Below are 13313 nucleotides of genomic sequence, written 5' to 3' on the forward strand. Positions count from 1 at the left end.
TAAAGCTTTTATTACAAAATGTACAAGCAAATGGCTTTTCACCTGTATGAATCCTCATGTGTGTTTTTATATCTCCAGCTCCTCTAAAGCTTTTATTACAAACTGTACAAGCAAATGGCTTTTCACCTGTATGAGTCCTCATGTGTTTTTTCATATCTCCAGCTCCTCTAAAGCTTTTGTTACATACTGTGCAAGCAAATGGCTTTTCACCTGTATGAGTCCTCATGTGTGTTTTCAGAGTTCCAGCTTGTCTAAAGCTTTTATTACAAACTGTACAAGCAAAGGGCTTTTCGCCTGTATGAATCCTCATGTGTGTGTTCAGAGTTCCAGCTTGGTTAAATCTTTGACTACAAACTGTGCAAGCAAAGGGACTTTCACCTGTATGAATCATCATGTGTGCTTTCAGATTACCCTTGTGACCACAGACTTTGCCACACTCTGTACAACAAAATATTTTCTTTCTTGTTTGACCCATGGATGGCTTTTGTTTTAACAATTTCGATTTCTGTTCGAGCCTGTGGCTCAAAGACAATCTTTGTCCTTCCACTTGTTGTGTCTTGTGTGATTTCAGTGTGTTTAAAGCTGACTGCTGTTCACTGGTCTCCTGCTCATCACTGTCTTCAGTATCAGATTCAGAACAGTGTGAAGGCCAGTCATCACTGTCCTCAGTAATGTCAGATTCAGAACAGTGTGAAGAGAGGAGCTGGTCATCACTAGTTGCTTGTGATGTTCCACAGTCCTCTGCAACAGCTTGTGTTTTCATGTGTTCAGTTGAGGTGCTGGCTAGAGGCTCTGTCTCTCTGTTTTCATCATCATCTTCACTTTTCACTGCTAGTAATGTCAACGATGACCCTGCAGCCTCCTCTGGTCTTTGAAGTAACTCCTCCTGCTGTTCCTCTTTAATCTGTGGAGGTTCTAGTTTCACCTGGACCAGACTGGGACTCCTCTCCTGCTGTTCCTCTTTAATCTGTGGAGGTTCTAGTTTCACCTGGACCAGACTGGGACTCCTCTCCTGCTGTTCAGAGGAAACCTCCTCTTTAAACACTGGAAGGAGTGAGAGATCTAGGAGGTGAGAAGAGGTAAAGTTAACATAGTGTGTTATCTGATTGTATCAGCTTGATTCTTATACTTATTTTTTTTGTTTTGTAATGATTTGTATATCTTCTTTTTATATTGTCAAGTTGTGAACATGTTTGTGTACAGTACTAAGTATGAATTAGTGTTCACAAGTACTATGCATCTGTACTGAACTACACATCAGTTAACAGGTGTGTCCAATTTCAAACCTTTATATTTGATGGACTCAATCCATAAGGGTCCATGTGGTTCCATTTGTACATTGACTACACTCTCAGAGTTACAGACCCATAAGGGTCCATTTTGTTCTTAACTATAACTCATTTAGCTGCGACTTCCTGAAACCCCCTCAAGGACCCCTGGGGGTCCCACTTTGAGAACCACAGAAGACAAAATAGTGACTTCATTGTTAAAAACAGAACCTTCATTTATCTGAGTTCATCCACTTAACTTTGTTTCAGTCTTTGTAAATCTTCTCAAGGAATGCCTTGAATCATAGGAGCTGAAACTAAAAAGTTAGCTTTGAACAAAGTATCTTTCTCTTCTTCACCGGTGGCTGAGCCATTCTTTTAGCGTTCAGATAGGATACTGGCAGCACTGGGCAGCAGTAGGCCTACTGTAGCAGATAGGATACTGGCAGCACTGGGCAGCAGTAGGCCTACTGTAGACACAATGCTGTGTTGCTCATACAGCGTGTATGTGAGGACTGAGGAGTGAGGATACATGTGAACACTCGCCTGTAAACCTGCTGTGAAAAGAAGCCATTTGGGTTCCTGGCTCATGAATCCAGATTCAAGGGAACATGTTCTAGCGTGCACACGCGTGCGCATCCATGCATGTGCGTGCGTGTGATCCTGCCAAAAAAGAATTCTGAACACTGTGGTGTCGTGTGAAGTGAACCCTTGTTAATGACATACTAATCTCTCAAGAACAGATTCTGCCCTACGGGGGAATCTGTCAGAGCGGTTCGTCCTAACGTGTGCTCAGTGGCTACAAGTGGGCGTGCCTTCAGATCAGGAAGTGGGCCGCGCTTTACCCAATCAAATGTAGTGGGCGGGATTCACGTGTCCGTCCACCCTCCCCCCCTCGAAACTAGCCGAAACTAATTTAACAATAGCGTCCTCGGAGCGGACAAAACCACGGAAAGATATTCACATTTTAAATTACTCTTTCATCATAGAAACAAGTGGGCTTATAACCAAAACCATCCATGTTCTCTGGGAGAAGTGGTGTTAGTGTTCCGTGTAGAAATATTGTTAGTGGGAATGAAAAGGTAGTCGCACCAACCGGAAGTGATGCGCTGTAGGCAGACATGAAACCGGTGTTTCCCTGCGCTCTAGTCTAACATTATACTCCTGCCAGACTCCACAGACAATATCAGAAAACAGAGGTCGCTGTTTTTCATTTTCTGTGGGGTCTGGCTACGCGAGACTAATGACATACAGAAGGTATTCAAAGATTGGTTTGAGGCTCTGCAGTGCCCAGATCAGACATATTTACATTCTGATTGGACTATAATCAGCCTGATCAATTTCCAATAATGTGTATATTTTACCACATTGAGTCACATATAGGAAATGGACATTATTCACACATTGAGAGAGTGAAGTATAAAATGTTGACCAGCTGCTGGAACTTAACTCCTCCTACCCTATTGACTATTGGCTGTAGTAAAAGCCTCTGTTTGTAGCGCTCGGGTGGCTCAGTGGTAAAGTCCCTGCCCACCACCACGGAGGTTGTGGGTTCGAGTCCACCGTGGTGCATCCGGCTTTGTCAAGTGCTCTGAGAACACAATTGGCCCGTGTTCGGGGGAGGGAAGCCGGGCGGGGAGGAGGGTGATATATGTCACTGCATGTATTCCTACCAGGCTGGGGCGGAGCCTGTCAGCGGGGAGTGTTGTGCGGGAGGATTAAAACAAAGGCTCTACGTCCTCCCGGTGGGGGCTCCTCACTGGCAGGTGAGTCAGTAGGACACAACAGCAGTGACAACACAGACATGTGACTGGAGAGGAATTAATTGGCATAACGACTAAATTGGGGAGAAAAAGGGGGGAAAACTACTAAATAATAATTAAAAATAATAATAAAAAACTCTATTTGAAATCTGGTTTAAACTTTATTGTGTGTGTGTGTGTGTGTGTGTGTGTGTGTGTGTGTGTGTGTGTGTGTGTGTGTGTGTGTGTGTGTGTGTGTGTGTGTTACTCACAGCCTGTCTCAGTGTCAGTGCAGTAGATGGGAGTCATGCAGGCAGCAGTCCTCCAGGGGGCAGCAGAGCTCAGGTCCTGACTGGATAGATGGACATCACTGGTAGACATCTGCTTTATAATACGCACACACACACACACACACACACACACACACACACACACACACGATTATTCAATTTAAACTCCTTAAAAGAAGGTTACAAACTTAACTTTGGTTGATTATTTCTCCCCTTCAATAATACCAATTGATATTGTATTTTGGTAATCATTCTCATGTGGGTGTGCTGGGTGGGTCCACTTACAAGTTATTAGTCAGGGGATATTAAAAACATCTTGGAATAAATTCCTTACCAAAAAAAAACGCCCATAGCCATCCTTTTCAAGGTATACTTTTTGTGTAAAAAGCCCATTGAGATTGGGCCGTTTTTAGCCCAAGGAGTGGTTTTGGTGCAAAACAAATGCTTGCAATGGATTCAGAATCATAAAAACACCCTAGTTTGACCCCTCACATGCTAATTAAAACAGAATTACATTTTGATTTCTTTCCCCACATAAGGTTATGGTGGGTATCCCAACTTTAAGCAGCTGTCAAAACTTCTTCTGGGGAAACTGCATTTCAGTCTTTGTGAGATGTGTTACTAGACACTTTTACAAACACATTGGTGAAGATTTCTTTTGGTAAGGAATTTATTCCAAGATTGGAAATCTTTCTGCCAATATCCCCTGACTATATACCTCGTTGTAAAGGTAACTAATCAACGATATAAAATACAATACCATTTAGTATTATTGAAGGGGAGATATAATCGACCAAAGTTTCCAAACTTTTTTTGAGAAGTTTAGTTGCACAGTCGAACACTGAAATATTTAAGCAATATTACACGAGAGGGTGTGCTTTACCGTCATTATTGGCACGCCAGTGATGCGGTCAGGAACGAGGCGAAGCCGAGTTCCGCCAGCATCACTGAAGTGCCAATAATGTAAGGTAAAGCACACCCTCGAGTGTAATATTGCAATTATACAACAGTTACCAACAAAACACATCCAAATGTATTCATATTGTGGGGCAATTAATAATAAAAATGTTTCGCTATTGTCCGTTTCCCTGTAAAGAGAAGAGTTTTTGACTGAGAGACATTAAATAGTCCCTGTAGCAGCGCTTTGAGTTTGAGGCACCGTCTCATCAACACAGCTGAGCTATCAATGCTTGCGCAGTGGAATGAATTCCAGTAGGCTATATGCTCCGTCGTACGACCGTGTCACGCGGCCAAAATAACTGATCTACAAGCTGACAACGCGTCGCGATGGCGACGCGTTGTGAACTTGTAGATCAGCTATTTTGGCCGCGTGACACGGTCGTACGACGGAGCATATAGCCTACTGGACTGTTAACGAAATGGGAGTCATTTTACTTTTCACACGAGGATATTTATAACCTTCTAACCATTGATCAACCGTAAATCCACCAAATTAACAACATAGTCCATTTTGCATAGCTGTTTGTTCTCCGGTGGCGGCGGTGGGTCAGGCTACTGTCTGTTTGTTTTCCTACCGTGGGACAGAGTGACTTCACAGCACAGCTGTGCCATATATAATGGTCTAATCAGGTGCGGACTGGACTGCACTGCGGAGTGATTTATTAATGTGATTAGGCCCGTGCTATGATGCTGGTTTGAAGCACGGCTAGAAAGCTATTTCAACCAATCAGATTGCTTGGTCGGAACTACCTGTTGTATAATTTCAATTATACAACAGGTAGTTCCGACCAAGCAATCTGATTGGTCATTCTAGGTGAACCTTTCCTAAAGGAAGGAGATCACTGTGATCCTCCAGGCCATGGGGGGTGCTAATATGTTCTCCTCCTCCTCCTCCTCCCCCTGTGAACGTCTCCAGGCCAGTCTCTCTGGTCTCCACAGCCCCCCAATGCATCCATGCAGCTCCTTCCATCTTGTCAACCAGCTGTTACAATAATAAAATGAAAAGATGATATGAAAACGAAAGAGAGAAATGGATTGAAATGAGAATAAGCCAAAGTTCTAAAAGAAAACGTAAAGCGTCCGGTTGCCTCAGAAGACAACGGGAGTCTGACACTGAACTAGCCCTAGAAAGGCTGTAATATTACATGCATTTAATATATTCCAGATACACAGCCATAGATCAACCCCATGCCCGCCCGGGTAGCAGAAGCCTTTAAAGTGATGTCACTGATGTGTACTCACTGGCGCATGGCGCATGCCCAGCACCCCTTCCTTCATTTACCTTCCTTGTCCCACACGTACAGTATGTGCCCCCAAAAGGTTCTGCAGTCATTTCGGGCCCTGTTGCAGGCAGAGATATTTCACTAAACGCACGTTTTCTGCCAGAACTTTCAAATGGCTATGAAACTAGAAGACAATAATCTGACTCCAAGTCACAAGAATTCATTATTGGGTGAACTGTAGTACACATGTAGCGCCACTAGGGGGACCAGGTGTCCCACTTTATGTGGGACTGAGCAGCGTTCTTATCTCTTGTTGCACATCCCACATAGTGAGACGATGAACCACATTGTGATTGGAATAGCTAATTATTTTATTAAGTAATGCAGATGTTTAACAATAATCTAACTTTTAGAGTGTAAAATGAAACCAATTTTAATTTCAGGTTTAATTTTACGCTCTCAAGAGTTAAAGATCTATAAGGGTTAGGGTTAGTTAGCTGGGGACCACCTGGAACCCTTGTATTTGTCTTTGTTTCTCATCAGTTCTGCCTTCCGGTAGAGCCTATACCTAGACCCATATGTCAGTCTAGCCCACAGAGGTCTTCAACAGGGGGTCCGGGACCCCTAGGGGGTCCTCAGAGATACTGCAATGGGGGGCCGGCTACTCTTTGTGTGATAGGGACTTTATCATTAACCACTTGAACCCTATTCTGGGGGGAACATTAGCCGAAAATAACAGATCTACAGATCTAGATCTTGTGGGCATGTAGATCGGCGAAGAGTTTTGGTGTACAGGGAAGAAAAAGAGCAGACCAAGTACAGAGCCAACGGTCAAGTTCACAAAGTATTGAGTTGGGTTCTGGTTTTCAAAAGTCAAACCAATACAGGACAATTCTGGATAGGAAAGGTTCCTTGATCTGTACGACTTATTGGAAAGTTGCATTCAAATAAAACACAGAGTTCTTCACATGCTAAAGACCAGTAAACAGCAGAGTCACTTGAGGGCAAAGCAGAGATGTTACAAGCTAAGCGTTAGGATAGAAATGTTTATTTCTAAGTTTAGATAACGGTGAGCAAATTCCATCAACATTCTCAGACTAGCCCTCCCCTCAGCACTGGGAACGTGTCCCACACAAACAATACTCTCTGTAACATGTTTAAATGTCTGCTACCCGGGAGGACATAGGGGCGATTTATGGCTGTGCATCTGGAATACATGACATGTATGTAATATCACAGCCATTCTAGGGCTAACACTGAACCCAGTGTTGGTGAAAAAACTACACACAGAGTTCCAGCAGTGGCGTGCACAGCCATTTTGAGGGGCAGGTGCTCAAGTAAATTATACTTTTTTTTGTTTACTTGGTCTGCTCTTTTTTCCCTCTACACCTATACCTCATAATATGAATCTTATTGAATAAACATCCAATTGAAAGGTAATTAGGATAGGTGGGCACTAGGGACAGCTGGGCACCTCGATGTAAAAAATTGTCTATTTTGTCCAAAATGAAAATTGAATATTTGAAAAAAAGATTTTAAGTATTAAAGGAAAGTATACATGATGTGAACATGCTTAACAATGAAGGGCTAATATTTATTTTTGCAATTACTACAAATTGCTACAAAACCTGTATATGCAGTGATTTTGGGGCATAAACAAGAAGTTGAAGGATAGAATTAAGTCTGATAATGATGTACCGTTCATATTCACATCATGCATACTTTACAATACTTATTTTTATTATTCTGATGATGTAGCATGCATGTTCACATCATGTATACATTACATAACATTACTAATGTTACCATTACTGGTGCCCAGATGTCCCTAGTGCCACCTATCCTGTATCCAGATGTAATCATCAAACTAACATGCATTCTAATTCGAAATGAACATAAACATTAATAACCATGTGTCACTATTTCTATGTTACATCACAAACAAATGTAGCTCCGACGGAACCTCTCCCTCCGCTGTATAGCTCCGAGATGAGGTTCCTCGTTAGTTACTGCCGTCTGTTTTCGAAATGGTCGCACGTCTTCCACTTTACATGTTTCTTACCCCTTTCTGCACATCGTATCCAAAAAGTAAAGCATTTCCGCCACTCTCTCAGATGTTTTAAGTTTTAACGCGCCATAAAAGCTACCCAACGGGTTGAAGAAAGTATTTAATTTGCCTCGGTTTTCATCCGGTTACATGGTTTTTAAGACATTGCGCAAGAGTTGCGCCCGTAGAGATAACATCACTGGTTACCCTACTGGTCAAATGTTGAATTGCATCTTCTAATGCAAAATATTATGGAACCGGATGAAAACCGAGGCAAATTAAATACTTTCTTCAACCCGTTGGATAGCTTTTATGGCGCGTTAAAACTTAAAACATCTGAGAGAGTGGCGGAAATGCTTTACTTTTTGGATACGATGTGCAGAAAGGGGTAAGAAACATGTAAAGTGGAAGACGTGCGACCATTTCGAAAACAGACGGCAGTAACTAACGAGGGACCTCATCTCGGAGCAATACAGCGTACAGCGGAGGGAGAGGTTCCGTAGGGGCTAAAACAAATGTAGTTACTGAAGGAATGAACACAAATGCACAGTCATAAGTTAACCACTCACATTAGTATTTAATAACCTCATACACTAGCCTTAGATCAAGACTATCGAATATGTATTTTATAGAGTCTGACTTTGACTTCGTATCTACGAGAGTCTTAGCTTCACCCCCCCAGTTTGTCCTGGAATGTCACCAGTAAAGCCCGTATTTCGCCAAACATGTACAAATACTAAATATAAGGTGTTTACCCGTTTGACCCAAATGTTAACTAGGTGTCCGGTGTGTTTGTGTAATATATTAATCAATATGTTTCAATAAAGAAGTGTTTTAATCCCGTCTGTGGCCGAACAACATTTTCTCCCCTAGTTTGCTTCCTGTTTACATTGAGTGTAATTCCAGCTTACATCGGATGCGCCCCGAACAGAATCGGCCACAGACGGGATTAAAACACTTCTTTATTGAAACATATGGATTAATACATTACACAAACACACGGACACCTAGTTAACATTTGGGTCAAGTGGGTAAACACCTTATATTTAGTATTTGTACATGTTTGGAGAAATAAGGTCTTTACTGATGACATTCCAGGACAAACGGGGGGGGGGGGGGGGGGGGGGGGTAAGACTTTTGGAATAAGGTTAGACTCTCGTAGATATAAAAATGTCAAAATCGATAAAATACATCTAGGATAATATTGATCTAAGGCTATCTAATGAACAATACTAATAAACACAGCTTTGACTCACCGCTTAGTGCAGATAAATAATCACCAGGGTTACGAAACGTAAACAAAACCGCAGACGAGTCTTTGTTGTTAGCATTAGCATTAGCATTAGACCCAAGTGTTGCTAACCTCCTCCTCTTCCTCTGCAGGGGAGACTAATCGATGATCAAAGAGTCTCAACAAGCAGATCACAGATTCTCTGATCCTTTTGATCTTTCACAGAACTTCTGTTCATTCATTTATTCTCACCACATTGTTTATGATTTTATATTCATTTAATTTTCTACAACTCATTTATAAATGTAGTGTCTTAATGTGTCAGTTTTACCAATAAATAACCTGAAACTATGATAAAGTATATACAATATAAAGGATATCAGATCTATAGATTATCTTGGTAGTAACCTTGGTGGTTTTAAAGGATATCAGATCTATAGATTATCTTGGTAGTAACCTTGGTGGTTTTAAAGGATATCAGATCTATAGATTATCTTGGTGGTTTTCCACAGAAGGCCAACCTGTAGAAAGTCTGCTTTCTATTTACTGTTGTGTTCAGAGCTCATATCTGCTCTACATACTGTGTGTGTTGTTTCTCCTGTGTGATGCTGCCCCCTAGTGGACTGCATTCATTACTGCACGGATAATCATCCATACCTCAATGCTTGAGTGAAACACTTCACTGCTTCTGTTCTCTGGACTATTTATAGGAGTCAGGGGTCTGGTTATATATTGGTAGACATTTTATTTAGACATAATATATATATCTGTTACTTAAACATCTTTATTGTTTAGGCCACGCTGAAAGTCTACCACAGCTTACATGGTATTATATGGTCCTTAATGTTCAGGTGTCACTGCAGTAAGTTCTAATATACATGGACTGAAAAGATTCTGATGATTGAAAAATAAAAAAAAGTTTAAAGCTGTCTTTGAGGAGGAAATGTAAAATAGACAAACAGCTTCGATGCAAAAAATATTGTATTTCAAAGGCTGCTACTGCTGTTACAAGTACAGTACAAAAATATAATCTTTTTATTTAGGCTCGCTCAGGGCAGACATTTTAGTACTTAGGACATATAAATAGTTTAGCATCACAACATAAATAGTTTACCATCACAACTAGATAAATGTTTAAAATCGAATGACTACAAAATATCAGCAACAAGGTTCAAATTGCTTTAGTCACACTGTAGTTCCATAATATTACCAGTACCCTAAAGCCAGGGGTTGCCAGTAAAGCAAAGCAAAGTTTGTTGTTTACCCAGGGTGTCGGACTAAGTACGAAACTTGTTTCCAGCCGGACCCTGCATGGAAGCCTTGCTCAAGGGCTATTCAGCAGTGATTCATGATTGTTGTAATGAATTGGGGAATCGAACTAGGGACCTTCCGGTATCAAGGCCGCCCCTCTAACCACTAGGCCACCGCTGCCACTCACAGTGGAGTCCACAGTCACACATAGGAGGAAGGCACTGAGTGAGGGATGGGGGGGAATCTGAAAGGGTTTCACTGCCACCAAAAGAGCTCACTCACACTCTAGCACAGTGACTGTAAGAACTGTAAGACACAATAACATGGTTACAATGCACACAAGGCTATAGTTTTCACTCAAGCAGTCTTAAGTAATAATCACTCAAGCACAGCAAACGGGTTCATGCCCAAACCCCAGAGACCACCAGCCTAAACCCCCACGTGAAACCAACCACCTGTAGGACTATGGCCCACCTGGACTAGAACTGGCAAGGAAGGGATTTGGCTATACTAAGCCCTCCTAGCCACACTGACTTGATTTGCACAATAAACAATATTTAACAAAATAACCTAATCAAGGAAAAATAACAAAAGGACAAAAACAGCAGGGACACACAGAGCTCCTCCTCAGATTAAGAGCCACTATAGGCAATGAGGCAATGCTGTCATCAGTGCTTTGGTCCATGAAGCAGCACGCCACCAAATCAACCATGAGGAGCTGAACAGCACCACATGCGATCATGGTCACACTATTTCAGTAATATAATTAATTTGATTATATCTTATTGTATTTATTTCATTTTATTTGAATGCAAGGTCATTAAAATGAGTCCATATTCAAACACATGTGTTGAATTAACTGTGGAAAAACTTGAAGAACAAGGCACTGGATTAAGTAAGCTTGGCTGTTAGCCTGCTCCTGACCAGGCTAACTGGCTGGGTGAACTGGCTAAACTAATCTTCAAGCTAATTCAGCTTTTGAGGAACCGATTCAGCCCTAATCCTGGCTAAATTAAGCCAGGATAGGTGTTAAAGCCAGGCTTAAGCTCTAATTCCCTTTTGAGGAACAGGCCCCTGGTTCTGCCAGACCTAAGCCGGACTTCACATGACGTGTCAGCCTGTGTCTATGGCTAACCCTATGTGTCTTACAGTATATATACCATCTGTATGGGTGCTGTGACATAATAGTGATATCATGAGTAGTCTATGCCTAGTTATTCATGCAGAAGAAACCTAACCACAACCCAACAAAGAAACCTAACCACAACCGGACATACCATGTATGGACGAAATGGTGACAAAGGCTCATGTAGGCCATACCTTTCAGGTCTGGCAAAAAAGCCATTTTAGTATGAAAATCTTGTACATATTGTGTGTCTTGTGACAATCGGGTCCAATATTTAGTTCAGTAACTATGGAGTTAAAGAATGGTTCAGAAGCTGTGTTCACGTTCACTCTTCTATTGGAATCAATAGACTCCAACCGGCTTCCTGTCTCCTAAAAAGGCGTCCACCTACGTCACGCAGAAACGGGAAGTAAGCCGGAGATCGTGAGTCTTGCTATTTCCGCCTAACCACAACCAATCCCCTATCCTTCATATAAATAATAGGCGAATGGGACTGGGGTATAGGGGAATACAATACAATAGAAATAGCCTATCGTCAACGATGAAACGACTGATCAGGTGCTTGCTTGGTAGGCCTATTCTCTCAGGCAAGACTGCTGGTGACATCTGCACAGTCAAGAGCAGCTGGTTGTTTAACGCATAGACATATAAAGGTAGAGCCTCCTCTGGTTCTGAGGCGTCTGTTTCTCATAGACATATAAAGGTAGAGCCTCCTCCGGCTCTGAGGCGTCTGTTTCTCATAGACATATAAAGGTAGAGCCTCCTCCGGCTCTGAGGCGTCTGTATCTTATAGACATATAAAGGTAGAGCCTCCTCCGGCTCTGAGGCGTCTGTATATCGGGCGCACTTCCGCAGGGCAAGCTGGAAACTTCCGCGTGCGTCACAGAAGGGGAAGTTCGGTAGGCCAATCAGATGAAGGTGGGGGCGGGACAACTAGATTCTGACAAGTCCTGGAAAAGACGCGCTGTGATTGGCCACTTTGAGTGGCAGCGTGCCTCCTCTAAAATGGCGGCCGTGATACATGTCGCTCCAATGAACTGCAGAGGCCAATGAGGTGTCTAGGTTTCTATATCTATGGTTTAACAGGGCTTGTGCGCAAATGGTTCTCTTATGTTGTTTAGGTTAGGTTATGTGATAATATAGTGCTTTTGGGTTTGCGCTCCGCACCCGTCCGTGCGTAAAGGTGATGATCAGATGAAAAAGCCACTGCCGTGTAAAATCAGAATCCGGGGGGAAGGACAGCTTTCAGAATCCGAGGTCCGAATAGTTGCACAAAGTTATAGAGTTCCTTGTGCACCGGCTTTGCACAAGGACCAGGTCCCATGGGGGTTATGGTTACTTACCACACAGGCAAACAATGCGCAAAATACGCACACGGGCCACGGCGGAGCAATGTGCAACGATGCTTGCGAATTGTCCAGACACGTTTCATAAATGACCCTAGCTGTCATGAGATGATTTCTGTAGCCTGTCATGAGATGATTTCTGTAGCCTGCGCATTGATAAACGAGGGCCAAAGCTGTCTAACTATATACTATAATAAAAAAGGGCATATCAGTGGGTTTGGCGCAGCCCGAACTCTAGACGACCGGGCTACCTCTAGTATTTATATATTCACGCAGTGATTATGTTTGATTAAGTGATTGAATACTTTATTAACAGTTTGTAAATAGTACAGTGATACGATTTTACAATGATTGTTAAAAGGATAACACAAAAAGCCCAAGGGGCTGACTGTTTCCACTGTGGTCCTATGTATTGAATACACAGTACCCTGTATTCAATTCATCAAGACATTTAAAGACTTACAATGTACAATTATATACAAGACATCATTAACGCTAAGCAATGAACGTAAATGTAAAAAAAACTACAGTGGGGGGGGGGGGCATTTCTGGGGTTAAACCTAGAAGATGTAAATACAACCTTTATTTCTACCCAAATAAAACGACTCAATATGACCCAAAATCAGTTTACACAGCTGTCGTGTAGCAACCGATCCACTTCCGGGTCACACCAGCTGTGTCAATTAAAATAAATATATAATTGGTGCCCGAACCTGACCCTGGTCGTGATCCGATTGTTTCCATTTTCAATTCAAAGCACACAAATAGAGTTCACACCAATAATAGCCAAATTAAGCTTTTTTCCATTTTCTACATTTTTCACTTGGTT

This window comes from Gymnoscopelus microlampas (genome assembly GCF_963454915.1).
Source record: "Gymnoscopelus microlampas genome assembly, chromosome: 7".
Classification (NCBI taxonomy): Eukaryota; Metazoa; Chordata; class Actinopteri; order Myctophiformes; family Myctophidae; genus Gymnoscopelus; species Gymnoscopelus microlampas.